We start from the raw sequence: 14,668 nt of genomic DNA, 5'->3' as shown, positions 1-14,668 counted from the left end.
AGCAGCTGCCTAAGTGGGTTGCTTGCCTTTGGAAGAGAGAGCATTCATTGGAAGGATGCCTGTGGCAGACCAGATGGTCTATGAGCAAATTAAGGAAGCTCTCATCTACAGGTTTGGGCTGAATAAAGCTCGGTAATTTCAGAGATTCAAGAAAAGCAAAAGAGCAGAGGGTGTTCCGTTTGATACTTGGATTCACGGTGTATTGCATGACTGGAATGAGTGAGTGAAAGGGATATAGATCAAGGATTTTCATTCTCTTAACTAGCTGATGCTTATAGAGTAACTAAAGGAGTAGTGTTCTACCCCACTTAGGCATTGCCTGTTAGATCTAACAAAAAGGGCTACAGAGAAACGTGTAGTGTTGGCTAACAAGTGATTAGCTAAAAGGGTTCACAAGGGTCTAGAGCCGCATTGTTCTATTTTCAAAGGGGAGATGAAATCCCCACAGACTTGTTACAAATGAATGGTAAAGGCCAGGGTAATTCCTACGGGACCAGAGGAGGGCCCAAGCCAAATGGGAATAGTGTGTCCTGTAAAGAGCATCATTGGATGGGAGTACAGGAAGGTTCTTCCAAGTCCAAGGTGGCGACTTGTTATAAGTGTCACCAAGTGGGACACTTTAGAAGAGACTGTCAAGTGAAAGACCCTTAACCAGCTGTACCTGTGATAGCTACGAGGTTACTCATTGTTGAAGGGATCTGAGAGGACCAGAGTGCTCTCAATGTAATGGCAATAGTCATCTTGGATAGGGATCAAGATGGTCTAAAGCACATTCATCCTAACATGATGGGGTTTGTGCAGGAAGTCTGTATCAACAGGAGGAGGGTGCCTGCCCTGAGGGATACTGGAGCTTTCAGGACTATGGTTGAGATGATGTATCTCAAGCCCGAGAAAATTCTCCCTGGTACCAAAACTGCAGGTTTGGTAACCAGGCTGCCATGGAGTACCTGCTTTCCTGAATTGAGGAAGAAATCAGTGACAAGGTGACCACTGTAAATGTAGTGGTGAGAGAGAAGCAAGGTGTTAGCTGTCTCTTGGGCAATGATCTATTGTTCCAGAAGTCTTTATGGCTTGGACAGTGCCAGTTGTGTTTGATTGTGTTGAGCAAAGTAGAGGCTGTGTGGCAGTCTCATGAGGAGACAGAAGCATTCCTGAGTTGCAGGGACCAGAACTTGGAAAAGGGCAGACTCTGGGAAGGTAGTGGCCATTGACCTCCTCCCTTTTTCTCCAGAGAGAAAGAAGGATGAGGCTACTGAAGAGAACCAGGTGCTGGAGTCTGGGACGCTTCCAGAGCTGCAGGGTTTGCTAGCTGCTGGGGGCCTATCAAGCATGAAATCTGCAAGGCACAGGAGGAATGCCCTACACTTGTGAAAAAGCTCCCATCCTCCTATTTGCAGATGATGCTGTATTGATTGCTCAAACAGAAATAGCCATTCATTGCCTACTATGGGTCTTCAAACTATATAGAACAACCAAAAATTTAACCATCGATTTTGAGAAAAATAAATTAGTGTTTTTGAATTTCAAAAAATCTTGATAAATCAATCATTTTACGTTTGAGGGGAAAATCTGGAGCGTATTTATAACTTTGCCTACCTGGGCATTCATTTTGATGATTAGCTACCCTGGAACAAGCAGAAGGAGAAGTCAAATTACTGGAGCCATCCGGCATTTCAATGATCAACTAAACGGCAAATCAGTTAAATCAATCCTACAAGTCTATGGTATGAAAGTACTAGCTGCCACTCTATATAGGTTGTATCTGTGGGGATACACACAAGTTCCTTACCTGCAAAAATCTGAAAACTGATTTCAGCGACAAGTGCTGTTCTTGAGTACATGGACCCCGATAGATGTATTAAGGCTTGAACTTGCTATCACCAGCATTGAAGCGGGACTGCACCTCAAGCGTGTTCACTACACTGCCAGAGTTTGGACTAACCCAGCTGCCAAAATCTAAATGCTCTTGTGGAACTTCTGAACTGCATGAGTCTACTGGCTGGCACATGTTAAAAAAGTACTCGAATGGTAGGCCTGCACGAGTTTTGGATGAATCCTGGGATGATGTCCAAATCGACTATCATTCTAATCAAAAAAAGGAACTATCATAAATTCACTTGTAAGAACCAGGTCGCCTCGTTGTGCTCAGGGAAGTTATCACGGATCTATCGGATTTCAAAACACGAATACTTTCAAAACTTACTTAGATCACTTGACACTTGAAATTTGGGATTTTCCAAGCTTTGTCCTTTACTAAAAATCGGTCCTTTTCTTGCATCATATCCACATTGTCATCCGAAGATGATACGCCCATTGTCAATACTGAAGCAAGCTCCTCATAGTCAACATTTCAGTAGTTGTCAACACCCACAGCCATTGCCGCTCTTGAAATCCCTCAACCATTCAGTCTGACCGACACGAACAAGCTCAACCCTAGAAGGTGTTGCTAGTGTAAAGACTTTGAAGTACACATCAGTGCCCTAGGTATTGAAAATGAGAAGTGCCTCACTCATACATGCCAACAGTCCTGATTCAGGAGGGATACTCCTAATTTTAGAAACTGAAAATGGCTTTATTTTAGCTGTCTCCTGCCTAAAATTGCCTTTACTTCAATAGAAGGCACTAGGGAAAATACATTCCTGTAGTGTCCAAATAAACTCCAATAAGCAAAATGAACTTGAAGGATTCATTGAAGTAGAACAGACAGAGCATCCATAGTACATTAGAATTCAAAAGGGAATGAATACACAACCTATGATAAGACTGTAGAATTCTACATCACATAACCATAGAAAGGGAAGACATGCTAGATGCTACAGATCTTTGCTTTTTTTTAAAGAAAATAAGACGCTATTGAATAAAAACAAAAAAGGACATTTTTTTAAATGGCAGTTGATAAGCCTATAAAACAAACACAAAATAAAATTCACTCAATGTATTTTCTGGGTACCCTGAACACACGAGTACTCCTCCTCAATACAGCTTCTTGATCATTTGTCAACGCAGACATTTGATTTTTAACAGAGATAATGTTGTTGTCTTCGACAGAAGTAGACTTTAAACCAACATCATCATCCTTACTTTCTCTAGCTATTCTTCCTACAGTCCACCATTGACCATCTGACACAGGCACACCATTACCCCTCACCTTGATAACACTAACAGGGTCTCTAAACTTTGCAATCCTTTCTTTAGCAGAACAGGTTCTTTGATACGTACCAAGACACCCAATTCAAACGTAATTCTCTTGTTGGAGTTTCCTTTAAGTCTCATATTTCTTTGACATCTAGCAACACTGGATTCAACACTCATCAGTTTAGCCTTACTACTAGTAGCAACAACATCACACCCTTGACCTTTCATCTCCATTATCCAAAAGAGGCACAAAGAAGAAACAACCTTCCTACCCCTCATCAGTTTGAATTGTGATTTCCCAGTAACCGAATGAAGAGTGGATATATAGGACCAAACTAGGTCCCTGATGGCTGCTTCACAATCCAACTTGGATTTAATGGCACTCTGAATACACTCCACTAAGACCCTGTTAAAACTCTCCACTTTACCATCGGCCTGGGGGTGATAAAGTGGAATGTTTCGATGTCTTACTCCACACTTCTTTAAAAATTCTGTCTTTGTGGAAAACATAAACAGATCACCATTGTCAGTTAGTATCTCTTCAGGAATGCCTTCTCTGTTACATACCTCATGAAAGAAATGAATAACAGCATTAGTATTGGGTTCTTCCACACCACAAACCTCTACCAATCTAGTCATCACTATGAAATACCTCAAATTGTGACCATTATAATATAATGGGGTGACCCACAAAAGTCAAAGGACCTGGGTAACGTTCGGTATAGAAAACAATGGTCCTGGACTACTTAAGTTTATACTTTAGTTGTGAGAAGTATTCCTTGAGTAAGACTATATAACAGGTACATATAGAATTCACTTTGTATCATTCATGTACCATCAATTCCTTCACAATTCAAGCATGTATATCCTCAAATGACATGAAGGCACAAAGTATGTCTCAAATAGTGTCTGTTTTATTCCTCAAATATTTCATTTTTATATCACAGATCACCATATTCAATGTTTCATTAGAGAAAGGTTGCTCTAAAGGGAGTGTGAAAAAAGGAAAGTGCTTGTGAAGTAGGACAGATATATAGGAGGGGAATCCAAAAGATAAACAATCAGTTTCACACTCTGATATTTTTAGTAAACTGGTTGTGGTTCGCAGTGGCACCAGTTTTACAAGTAGGCCTGTCCTTTATGTATTTACAAGTAGATAGTTATTTTCTGATGGCGCCCAGAGGTTTATTCATCTGTGAAAAGGCAGGGCAGGCCCAAATACTCAACTTTATACACTCCAAATAAGCATTTGTCATTTCTCAGTGACTCCATTGATGTCTAATATGGATAATACTTTTTCCACACACTCATTATGCATTTCCTTGGTATTTTCAAAAATCAAAATGTCGTCTTGAAAAACAACTACAGTAGACCCAGTTTCAAACATTATTGTCATCACTTTATGAAATACCGATGCAGCTGAGGCCAGCCCAAATTGTATTCGGCAAAACTGGAATATACCATCAGGTGTGACAAATGCTGTGAGATGATGTTATTGTTTGTCCAACTCCAACTGATGATATGCTGCCCAAAGATCCTTCTTAAAAAACATTTGGACTGATATACAGTGTTGATGAGGTCTTCAATGTGCGGCAAATTAAAAATGTTCTACCCAACTGGCATTGTTTACAGATCTTAAATCAATGCACAATTGTAACTCTCCAGATATTTTTTTAGTCAGCACAACTGGGAAAAAACACAAGGTGGCATCAACAAGTTCAATAATTTTATCTTCTTGCATTTTTCTTAGACTTGTAGAAAGCTCTCCCCTTGCACTATGGGGTACACTACAAAACTTGTATTTAACAGGTGTTACACCCTCTTTGATCTTGATTGTATGTACAACATTTTTGATTTTGTCCACCTTGTAATGAAAAAGCCCATTACATTTGTTTCTCCAATACACATCAGAGACAGAGAAGAATTACAGAGGGCTTATGTTCAGGCCTAATCATTATATCAAAGTCTGTATGATGCCACCAACCTAACACCTTAATACCTTTGTGAGCTACGAAAACTTTTCCTTTGATGGTTTTGGTTCAAAACTAATATCTACCCAAAAGGACACAACCAAATCAATCCTGCTCCCTTCAAATGCGGTTGTAATGACATCCAGAGGAAGAAGACCTTTGTCTACCCAAAATTCCTTGTATTTTTCAATGGAGATAATCTTAATTCTTGCTCCAGGTTCCAACAATAAAGGACTTATAATGCCATCAATTAGAATCTGTATGCGTGGACCACTATACTTACTGTTACTATGTACACTCCCAACTTCAATACAATCTACTAAGAGAACTAACACCTCTACTTAGTTACTAATGTCACACTCTTCATCCAAAGTTACACTTCTTATTCCTACCTGTTTACCACCTCTACACACTTTTCCAAAGTTTCCCACTTTCTTGCATTTCCAACATTCTTGTGTGTTAGCCGGACAATTTTAAAAATTCGACAGGTGAGTTAACGATCCACACCTGTAACATGCAGGTTTCCTTGCACCACGAGCAAGACCTTTGCCTCTGTTTACACTGAGCAAAGACTGTTGTGAAACTCACTGTTTACTGCAGGGACTAGCCTTTTACTGGTTATTGTGAGGATTAACCTGATACACTTTTGCTACGCAACCCAAGAAGTTGTCATGCTCGAAGTGCTTGACATTCTCAAGTGATGATTCAATACTTTTTCCAGTGTCTATAGTTTAATCAAGCGAGGGTTTCTTACAAGCAAACCGTTTCCATTGTATTTTTGGGGAATAACACCTGGACACAATATGGTCCCTAATAAGTTGTGAAGTCAAACCTTCAAAGTCACAGTACACTGCCTTTACTTTTAAGCGGTAACATATTAATCAATAGACTCATTGGGCGCTTGTACATGTGCGAACAATTTGTGACGCTGCACCACTAAATTTACCTTCCTTCAAAGTAAATTTCCAACTGTTTGCCTGCAACTTCAAACTCATTATGTTCTTCATCCTCACTACACACATATTCGGGTAGATGATCAAATACATTTTGGCCTTTTATACCTAAATAATAATAAAGTAAATTGCGTTTCCTATCTGGTTTGAATTTCAAACCATCAATGGCCCCTAAGTATGCATTGGATGACCTAAACCAAACTTGCCATTTCAAAGGAGGGTCTCCAGGATCCTTCAGGAATGGAACTGGCAGGTTAACCGCCTGCATTATGGTATATATTAAATAATAAAAACAAATATTACAAATTAGTCCACCTGAAAAAATAAGCTAAAATGAAGCAAACTACTAAACACTATTAGAATGTGAAGTACATTTTAGAAATTATCAATATAATATGAATCAAATGCAAGCAGTGTGCTGATCACTATAGTAGACCGGCTAATGGTAGTGTGCTGATCACTGTGGTAGAACAGCATATGTCATTAGATAAGATGATCCAAAGCACTGCTTAACACCAGTAGATAGCACTGCTAATAGAAGAATAAGCAAAAGTGGAGTTCCAAACAATAGGTGGCACTGCACCATAAAGAGCTAACAGGAAGTAGTATAGTACTCAGGAAATAGTATGGAAACAATAAGCTGAAAGTCGGAGGCCGCAGCTGGCAGAGATTCCCAGGACTGGTGGAGAGCTACTCAAGGTAGGTGTAGGCGAGCGTGGATGATGGTGCTCTGGAATAGCCGACAGTTGTTCCAAAGTGCTGAAGAAATAGATGTCCTGAACAAATAGATGCTCTCTGGAATAATGTGCGGCACGAAGAGTCCCGCGTGCAGAGTAAAGCAGCACACTCAACAAAGAGAGACACGCGAGAAGCTACAAACGCAGACACGCACTCAACAAAGAGCGATGCACGAGGAGATACAAGTGCTGACACATGCGCAGCTCCAACAGTTGTCCATAATCTGCATGCTTAGACCTGTGAAAACCCTCACGCCTTGAGGAACCAATGCTGTATAAACCAAAATATTCCGACTCAAGCAGAAAGACAGGCAGCAGCTTCAAATACAAAGATCGCTAGGATCGCTGCAACGATGACTGAAAATGGATCCCTAGGCCCAATTAAAAAATAAACACAGTACCTGATAAATGTTCTTAAAGAAGACCAGTAATGGTTTCCAAGCTCATCCCTAATTTTGTAGTGTCCAAATAAACTCCAATAAGCAAAATTAGCTTGAAGGATTTTTTGAAGTACAGTAGACAGAAGTTTCGAAGTACATCAGAGCCCAGACGATCACAACAACTGACTTGCGAGTCAAATCAAAGTATATATAGATGTCAAAAGAGAATAAATACACAATCAATGATATGACAGTAGAATTCTGCAACACATAACCACGGAAAGGAAAGACAAGCTAGATGCTCCAATTCCCTCAATTTCTTTTCGAAATCTCAGACTTTCCTATACTAAAATGTTGCCATGTATGCTCACTTGCCTTGTGATGCACTGTATGGTATCTGGCACCCATGATACCATCTACCAATTTGAAAAACACCTTAATGACATATTTACTCCCAAAGGGGAAGGAACATCAACTATGAATGATACCCTTTCCACTAAACGATGCATAAACATGTGATGATCTGGCTGCCTTCTTTACAGAGAAATCTAGACTCATTAACATGGATCTGGAAACCAGGTGGGCTCTACTACTACCCATTGGGGCTGCGCCCCCCCCCCCCTCCCGGCCTTACTAGACAAGTTTGAATAAAGTAGCCGGGGTATCAAGAACAATGCATCCTGGGACACCTTTACCCCACTCAATGAAAGCGAGATTAAAAAGGTTCTTAGGAGTATCAACCCATCTAATCACTTCAGCGACCCGTTACCACCCTCCATCTTCAAAGAAATTAAGGATGCCATCTCGCCCATCTGTTCAAAGATCGTCAATGCATCTTTGTCACAAGGCACGATTCCAGAATGCCTAAAAGCTGCACAGGGTTCCTCGGCCCTCAGACCAGACTTCCTGGACCATCTTGGGGGGTAGACGGTGCCGGGAAACGGCCGCCATATTGGGTTGCGTTCTAGTTGTGAGGAGGGCGTTTTTGATGTTTATTTAAGGCGTCACTGTAGCTGGAGGTAACCCTTGTACGGTACTGTTGGCTTATTGCTATGCCATTACACATCGCACTGCTCTACTGCTTGCTCAGCTTTAAATTTTAATCGAGTATTCTTGTTCAGGCTCGCTACTTTAGCGATTTTTAAGGTCTCCTGTTTTGTGCCTATTTTTTGTTCAAACTTTGGTTGTTTTCCCCTGTTTTTATCTTGACATTTTTCCGCATACTTGCACATTAAAAGACTATCACTACTCACCGCGATTTTCGCGGGTTCCTCGGCCCTCAGACCGGACTTCCTGGACCATCTTGGGGGTAGACGGTGCCGGGAAACAGCCGCCATATTGGGTTGCATTCTAGTTGTGAGGAGGGCGTTTTTGATGTTTATTTAAGGCGTCACTGTAGCTGGAGGTAACCCTTGTACGGTACTGTTGGCTTATTGCTATGGCATTACACATCGCGCTGCTCTACTGCTTGCTCAGCTTTAAATTTTAATCGAGTATTCTTGTTCAGGCTCGCTACTTTAGCGATTTTTAAGGTCTCCTGTTTTGTGCCTATTTTTTGTTCAAACTTTGGTTGTTTTCCCCTGTTTTTATCTTGACATTTTTCCGCATACTTGCACATTAAAAGACTATCACTACTCACCGCGATTTTCGCGGGTTCCTCGGCCCTCAGACCGGACTTCCTGGACCATCTTGGGGGGTAGACGGTGCCGGGAAACGGCCGCCATATTGGGTTGCGTTCTAGTTGTGAGGAGGGCGTTCTTCATCTCTATTTAAGGCTATGACGTTTGCACGCAGCGTTTACGCGCAGCCGGAGCGCTCCGGAGTCGCGCCAGAGTCCAGCCCGTCTGCGCTCGTTCGTGCCGAGGACGGGCTGGAGGAGGGCCTGGTTATCAACATGCTGTCAGCTCCCGATGTCAGGTATTCTCATCTTGCCTATACACACAGGGAGTTAGCCGCGTTCAGACCTCCGCGCTCGTACTGTCATCATTCCTTTGCTCCGGAAGCATTTCTGAACGCTCCCGCCTGTGCATGTTACCTACCATCTCGCTCGTCGCCCGTACAGGCTGGTCCCGTACCCAGTCCCATCATCACCACTAACTCAGTTCCTACTGCTAATACTCAGCATGGTTTCCTCATTAATGCTAGATCCTTAGTTAAAAATAATATAGCCTTTAATGAGTTTGTGGCTAGTGTGAAGCCCTCTTGGGTTTTTGTCACGGAAACCTGGGCTTCTGACTCCTCCGGTCCCCATCCCCGAAGGCTATGCTCTCAGTAGACTAGATCGGGAGGGTCGTAGAGGGGGTGGACTAGGGATTGTATATCAGGTTTCCTATTCCTGTCGCACTACCCCTCTTTCCATTCCTTCTGACTCCTTTCAGGCCCTACATTTTGTGATTACTTCTGCTTCCTCTCTTCCCTTTACTGGCATTTTAATCTATAGACCTCCCGGACCTAGAACTGACTTCAGTCAGATATTGCTCAATATTTTAGAACCCTATTTTGGGTGCGAATTTATTTTTATTTTTTTTAATTCTCTTTTTTATTTTACCATTTTGCACATATAATAAATCTTATCACCATACATTTATACATTTCAGCAAATTCATAGAATTCTTTGACAGCGTCTATACACAACAAATTCAATGCAGTTACAAATCAAATAAATCAAATACCCACAATGAGATTTTAAACATATACTATAATCAACCTTACTCAACTACCTATGGTTGATTGAAACCTGCCTTCCACCTAGTAATAGGTTCTCATATTTTTAAACCAAGCTGTCTTTTTCTCTTTCCCTTCCTTTCGTATATAGACTTTTCTAAATGATATACTTGCAAGAGATTAGCTAGCCATATTTGCCAGCCTGGGGGGTTCTTATCCAGCCATGCTCTAGCTATCATTAGTCTAAGGACTGCCATGGCTATAAACATAAATTCCCTCTGCGGTGACTCAGTGTCCGGGCTAATCCCCATTAGAATCCACAATGGCGTAAGTGTAAGTTGTATGCCTAAAGATCTATTTATAAAAGCCTCTATATCTCTTATCAAGGTATACAATTGGGGACAAGTTGCGAAAACATGTACAATATCTGCTCCCATCAAATTACAACGAGAGCAGGAAGTCCCGGTGGTACCCCCCCATTTGGAAATTCTGGCAGGAGTATAATATAATGAGTATAGGGTTTTGTAGTGTTGTGATTGCAGAGGAGCCGAACACAAAATTGTGTAGCCCAAATCCAATGACTCCGAAAACCACTGTTCTTTCCCACTGAGAGCCACAGCCCATTTCTTGCTATATTTCTCAATGTCATCTGGTTTCCCCTTTATCAGACTTGCATACAAACTTCTGATTGTGCAGTCCCCCAGCATCTTAATCTTCTCTAGAATTTCATTCTCTGCAAACCCTGCGGGTCCACCCTTTTTATTGTTCAAAAAACTTCTTACTTGAAGATACTTAAAGAACCCATGTCTATCAATACCAAATTTGTTTGATAAGTCAGTGAACTGCAACACTCCCTCAGAATCCATAATGTCGCCTATCTGGGCTATTCCCTTGTCTGCCCACTCCGCCATTGTCCTATCAGCAAAGACTGCTGCTGGAAAAGACCTATTCCGATAAAGTTTAGTATATCTATTGAGTCTTCCCAAGCCAGCATTTTTGAGGAAAGCTTTCCATACTTTAATAGCCCCAATGACAGTCTTAAACCGCGTTCTTTTATTGTACCCAAACTCAATGCAATTCAAAAAACTGTTTTCCGACTCATCCCCGAGCACGGTGGCATAGATTTTGGTGGAGTTCGAGGTGATTCTTACATCGATTCCACCCCCTCCGATCAGTCCCTGAATGTATTGCAATGTTGCAGCCCAATAGTATAACCTAAAATCTGGTGCACCCCACCCGCCCCTCTCTCTAGGGAGAGAAATAAACCTGTAAGCCCTTCGTGTCTTCTCTTGTGCCCAGATGAATCTATTTAATATTACCTCCAGCGCGTTAAACCACATGGCCTCAAAAGACAAGGGGATAGATCTAAAGAAATAAAGGAATCTGGGCAAAATTAACATTTTGATGACATTAGTACAGCCAACCAGGGATAAGTGTAAATTGAGCAGTCTTTCCAAGTCTATTTTTACCCTGTTAAGCAGTGGGATCATATTCCCCTCTACCAGCTTCTCTAAATCTGCTGTAATTGTTCCCCCGAGATATACTGCTGATCTAACCACCCTTGTGTCATTACAGTTAGAATATCTATTCTCGACTATTTGAGTCTTCGGTCTATTCAGTCTGTAGCCTGATATTTGTCCAAACATTTGTGCGACTGCTTCCACTTCCGTAATTGCCAGTGCGGGATTAGGTGTCAAAATGGCCACGTCATCAGCGTATGCCAGCGTTTTAACCTCAATAGTATTACACTTCATAGGAGGAATGTTATGGTTGTCTTCCAACCTTCTTAACAGAGGATCTATGTTAGACCTGGCACCTTGGCGTGAGTTTCCCTTCCACTTTTTGATGGTGTGCCTCGATTGTTTTGCTGGTGTTGTCCGCTCAGGGCACTGCGCCACGGCTAATCCGTGCCGCAGTGCAAGTGCTCCCTAGGTAAAAGTGTACCTGGAATTGATGTCCACGATTGGTTTATTGGATCCACTGTCAGTCCCCAGTAAAGTGCACCAGGGGTGCCAGGGCTTGTGAATGCCAATGCTGCTGGTGGGCTTGCAGCGCTGGTTGCGCCACCCACGGAAGCGGCCTTGTAAAGTGTGTCTAGGGCCTGCCACCGCAGACCCTGTGCGCGGTCCGGGACCGTCGCGCTGACTGCGCAAGTGCCCCCACTTGCCAGTCCCTAAACCTTCCCTTAACTACATATTAGCCACCCCTCTGGTAGGCCCACGGGCAGGGTGCATTGTAGGCATAAGGTAGGACATGCCCTGATGTGTGTGGCATGTCTTAGTAGTGAATTACAGCCATTTTCGTTCTTCACTATTGAAGGCTACCTGCTCTCCATAGGCCAGAATGGGCTGCCGGGATCACGCCAACGCTGTGACCCCAGTGGACTCAGAGAGCATGGTAGAAGTGTCAAGTTTAGTATGCCTGAACTCAGAATAATAAAATACTTCTTGTAGTCAAGTTTATTTTAATATCCTGGGTTTGTAAATACTACTTTTAGAAAGTTAGTATTTACTGACCTGACCATCTCAGTCCGCCTCTGCTGTGTGTATGTGTTCTGCCTGGCAACAGTAAGGAGCAGGGTTGGGGAATCCCCAGAGACAGGTTGGCTGCCAGGTGGTGGGTAGAGAGATTACACCTGGATGGGTGGGAGGAGTACACCTTGACTCTTGAATAGACCTGTGCTCTGCCACCACAAAGCCGGCGCCACCCCCTGTGGGGCGGCTGATGTCTCTGCCCTGCTGCTGAAAGGAAAGAGCAGAGTCACCATAACAAAGTGCTCCAGAACTGGACTGAGCCAGGCCTAGGCCCCCTGGCGCTAAAGAACAAAAGAATCATGGTATAAAAGTAGGAGCCTGGCTCCTAAGAAATCAGAATCCTGTTTACCACAAAGGACCTCTGCCCGACTAGAAGGAGAAGAAGACGCTGGAGGAGCTGGCCTGCTGCTTGCCTTGCTGAGAAAGGAGAGGAAGAGACTTACTGAAAAGACTTTGCTACTTTGTGCTTGAACATTCTCCAAGGGCTTGATCTGAGCTTGCCCCCTGAACTGAACCCCAGGAACAGTGGGTTCTCTGTGCTTTTGCTCGTCCTCCAATTCGAGCTGTGTGTGCCTCCCGCTGGAAAGAGACTGCGCCCCTCATCGCCCCTCCTAGGGCCGTGACACTCAGAAGCTCGCCTGCCTCAAACCCGTGAGAGCCCCGCTCCGTCCCGAGCTGCTCTCTGTCCCCGGGCCAGGCCGCCTGCATCCCTGTCACCACCTGCTACTGGAGCGCGCTGACCGCGCTATCACCCCTCCCGCCGGCAGCCGTCCGACGACTGTGATCTACGCCGGGTCATCCAGCTGCACTGACCGTGCCCTGCGACCCCGCTTCGCTATCCCCGGACATCTCAGGCCGCGCCGCCCCCGCTGTGGAGACCCTCCTGCACCGCCGTGCTCAAGGGTCGCGGGCCGCGCCTGCCTACTTGCCCACACCTGCTGATTGAGGACCCAAGAACACTTCCCGAAGTTAAGAGTCGCACCGACCTGTGCCGACTCTCCTAATCACGAAAGAAGTCCAGTATCGGGCTCGGGGCCCGCAACGCCTTATTTCCCCGTTCGCAGGACCCGATCTCTGTGAGTACTGGAGCTACAAGTAAAGAGACTACGAACTATCCATTTGAAACTACGAACCAAGAACATTTGCCTGCTGTATAACCTGGTGGCCTAGCGACAACGTTATTGGTCTTGTGATAAGTCTGTTGAGATATATATACCTTATTTTTACATAAAGAATCGTATTTTTATATATATCCAAGTCTGGTGTCCGTTTCTGGGGGGATTGATGTATTTACTGTGTGTACGATTGTAAGTGCTTAACCAACAACGCCTGAGGAATCGCCTTGGCTGCTCACGCCACGCACCTAGAGGGTGAGCAAGGGTCATTCGCGAGGGGTTATCCTGCGCCCTGACGTGGAGGAGAGGGTTCCTGCTTGACACAAGGGCAACCTTGCGCCAACCAGAGATCCCCGACTCTAACATTGTTGGCAGCGGCTGGGATTTCGGATTTGCACTTGTAATTTGCATACAGTGAATTATTAATCACCAGATAGTGAGAGCAGACCACGTAACGCAGCCACAGGTTTTTATTTGTTGAACTTTGTTGAGACATCTGCCATTACTGCAACCATGCCTGGCTCACTCTCTGCTGGAAGAGCGCTCTCTGTGATTTCTGGAATAGATGAGGTGGATTGGGAGAGACTGGAAGGCTACTCAATGGAGCAATTGAAAGGCTACAGTGTAAAATTCCGAGTTCCCCATGCTGGATTCAAGAGGAGAATCCAGTACGCCAAGGCGCTGAGAGCCTGGAAGGAGTCACGAGACCCACGGAATGCGGGGGACATCGTTCCACCCGACAACCTTGAGGAGCCCAGCAGAGTCCGGTCGCCAGAGGAGCTGGCAGACAGGGCAGCAGACAGGGCGCATGCAATGGAGATGGCAAAGTTGGCAGGACAAATGGAAATGGAAAAGCAGAAGTTGGCCCTGGAGGCACAACAACGCCAAATGGATCATGATATAAGATTGAAGGAGTTGGAGCTGAAGGCGAAAAGTTTGGATACCGCTCCTTCTGGTGGCAGCACTCCACCGGTGCAGGTAGAGTCCAAGGTGTACATCCCCAAAGATGTAGTAAAGGAGTATTTTAGAAAGGATGACATAGGGCAGTGGTTTAGAGCCTACGAGGTGGCCATGTCTTCACACCGGGTCCCTGAGAAAGACTGGGGAGCGGGGTTGTGGGGAAGGTTCCTTGCTGAAGGGCGTGACACACTGTTAGATTTGCCCTTAGATCTCCAAGCCT

The sequence above is a fragment of the Triturus cristatus genome, chromosome 2_1 (assembly GCF_964204655.1).
Source record: "Triturus cristatus chromosome 2_1, aTriCri1.1, whole genome shotgun sequence".
Taxonomy (NCBI): Eukaryota; Metazoa; Chordata; class Amphibia; order Caudata; family Salamandridae; genus Triturus; species Triturus cristatus.
The sequence above is the reverse complement of the archived record's forward strand: the minus strand, read 5'-3'. Positions refer to the sequence as shown.